Here is a 3,305-nt window from a genome sequence, read left to right as displayed (position 1 = left end):
TGTATTCAAAGGTATCGCCGCATTGGACCCCAGTTCGTAATGGGGCGGCAACGCCGCCCGTAAAATATTCGTTGCACGGTGGGTTCAGGGGGGAGGCTACGACCTTTGGGAGCCCCCCCCCTGGCGGGGGGATCGGGGGTAGCGCCCTTAAAGCTAAAAATAGATGTAAAATTGCCTTGTAAAATGTTGTAATTTCATAGTCAATCTGGACCGTTCATTAGGCGAAGATTTGATAGTAGAAGTTATGTTTAATTTAGGATTTTTTGCCCTAGAAGGCAACCCCTCGCTATAGATGAGGGAATTGTATTGCGTCTATGTAGATCTGTATTCTGAGTGAGGAAGAGAGAGGAGATTGAGAGCGAAGAGGGAATTACAGTGGATTTGTTGTAGGCTGTGTCTTTTCAGTTTGTTGGATAATATAAAAGGAAGGACTGGTTGTTTCTCCGTGGACGTAGCCTAAACTGGGTGAACCACGTATATATGTGTCTCTCTTGTTTTATGTGTTTTCTGTGTTTATATTTCTGCAATATTTTATGTGTTTCATTTCTCTGTAATATATAATTTTCTAACAACCATGTATGCGCTGTAAGGTTTTGGAGATCCTCCAGTTGGTAGTGAATTTGATGATTAGGGTGTTGTTTTGAAGTTTGCAGGCATCCATAGTAGCTACTTGAGAATCCCTTCCACAATCAACAGAGTAAAATTATAGGCTTTAGCAAGATTAAGTCCCTTCTCTAGGGCTTGAGGTTTCATCACGTTATTAGTGTTAATTCCCATCTTGCCATAGTAAACCCACTGAATGTCACTAAGATGATCCCTGAACACACCACTAAAACTTTCTTTTCCAGGATTTCCACGTGAGGCTCCATCGTAGTTCAATTTGTAGAAATTGAAGAGAGGAAGAGACCATTTCTTAGGGGCATTAGGGTGGAAGGAAGGGTCCTTCGATCCCAACAGGGGAATGTTGTCAAGCCCGAGGATTTGTAGGATGTGAAGGTCAAAGGAACGATGCATGCCTTACTGAGGAGGAAGCTTGATGACAACAACATATTTTTGAAGGACTTTCTTGATCCTGGTAAGTTGAACTTCCCTGGGGGTCTACAAATTTTTAAAAATTTGAGTGTTTCTTTCTTTCCAAATTATCCAACATATAACTCCTGGCAGTAGTTCCCATGCTCTATTGACAGGGTGAGAGGACATGTTTTCTCTCCATTCTTCGAGGGTGATTTGGATAGATTCCCTGTTCCTCATTGTGGTTCTAAAAAATTCATCTCCTTCGTCCCAAATTGCAAAAGCAGTTATGTAGTTGTTTAGGAGGTGATTAAGGGATTCTTCCTAGATTTTGCATAGGAAACACCTGGAAGGCCCCACGAAACCTCGTTTTAATAAGTTGTCCCAGGTAAGAACCTTGCCATGAAGATAATCCATATGAATAGGGTAATTTTTGGCCAATGCTTTTTCCTCCATAAGGAATTCCATTTTGGATGTTTTTTAGATGTTTATGGTTAGCAAGGTAACTGCAAGCTTCTTTGAGAATGAAGACTCCCCCTGAGTTTTTGTCCCATCGAAAATTGTCCTCATCCTCATGTATGGGGATTTAACGATTCTAGAGATGATTCCAGAAATGATCCCAGTCAAAGTTGTTGGGGAGGGGAATCCATTCATGTTTGTCAATCTATGATCTCCATTTTTCTTCTTGAGGGTTTCCCTTCCAATAATGTGAAACCAAGGTTCTTCCTTTGTGTTGCATAGTCTCTTGCAAGGGAGCATAAACACCTACATTGAGTTTCAGGAGTTGATTCCAAGCATCCTCCCAGAATAGAGAACATTCACCATTTTGCACTTCCCAAAAACTATGTTGTTGGATGAGCCACTTGTAAACATGTTTGGTTCCATATGGCCAATCTTGTGACATTTTCATCCAAACGTATTAGGTACTTTTGATGATGGTTAGGAGCATATTTGAATTTCCATAGTTTTTCCCATGGGGTTGAGGATGAACAAAGCCTTTTCCACCAAGTTTTCATTGCCAAGGCATTGCCCACTGTTTCAGGGTCCCACAGGCTCAAGTCTCCTACCGACTTTGGTTTGTAGATTTTGTCCCAACTTACCAAGGCCCATTTTATTTTCTTCTCAAAGCCATGCCATAGGAAATTCCTTTGGATTTTGTGTATATTATTGAGGACTGTCTTAGGAACAGCCAGAGAAAAGAATAGATAAAGGGGAATGGCTTGAAGGACTGATTTAACTAGGACCAATTTGCCTTCTAGGTTGAGGGATCGAAAGGTCTAGTTACTAAACTTCTTATGAAACTTGCAGAGGAGGCCTTCCTGATTAGATTTCCTAAGAGCACGGTTTGTGAGAGGCACTCCCAGATATATGGATGGTAGGGGACAGTTCTGAAATCCAAGGATGGTTGGAGAGCGAGGTGTTGAGAAATACTATTTTGAATTTTTGAAGGTTGGCAGTTGTGCCTGAGGCTTCTTAGAAGAGGTTTAGGATTCTTTTGAAGGACTTAACTTTCGAAATTGTGGGCACACACATTAAAAGAGTGTCATCCATGAACTGTTGATGGGTGGATACTAAACCGGAGTCATGAAGTTTCAGACCCGTCAACTGGGTAATGTCCAAGGATGTTATAGCACCATTTACCACTCATGGTAGATCTCATGCTCTGATTATGGCCTAGGGAAACCCTTCCTTCCAGACTTGGTCCAAAATCTAAAAAACAATGTTTTATTCCCTATACGCTACTTTTCCCTGTGATAAAAGCGTGTACACGTGGATTAGCATATACCCAACCTGCGTACATATGTTAAAACACTTCAAAAAAAATAAATTTCCTTAATTTCGGACGGAGTTCACGGGTTTTACCTATTACTCACCTCCTATTTCCCGTGGCCCAACTGTTTCCCAATTGAAAAAACTAATTTGGAGAAGTATTGTTAAACACACATGGGCAGCAAGAGAAAATATGAAAGATAAAACACGCAGTACAATTTTTATTGACAAATGATATACATTTATAGTACATTGTTTGACCGTTGGGTTTCACATCCCAAGGTCTCTTGGATTCATTTTTTCCATTCGGTGTCCACACTAACCCATTGAGGATTAGGTGTCCAACATTCCCCCCCTTAATCCGAAGGGTTATGTATGAGTCCAAGAAGAGCTATAATACAAAATGTGCAAAAATGCATGGCAGCACTAGGCTGAATGTGCTCTCTGAAATGTTGGTATAAAGGGCGGTGGTTTAAGGATGACTACCAACACTGGAACGCTTAGTGCAGTTCCTGGAACTCTTC

This window comes from Pinus tabuliformis, chromosome 3_1, assembly GCF_031772625.1.
Source record: "Pinus tabuliformis cultivar Carrire ecotype Pingquan chromosome 3_1, CPIR1, whole genome shotgun sequence".
NCBI classification, from domain to species: domain Eukaryota; kingdom Viridiplantae; phylum Streptophyta; class Pinopsida; order Pinales; family Pinaceae; genus Pinus; species Pinus tabuliformis.
Note: the sequence above shows the minus strand (reverse complement) of the source record.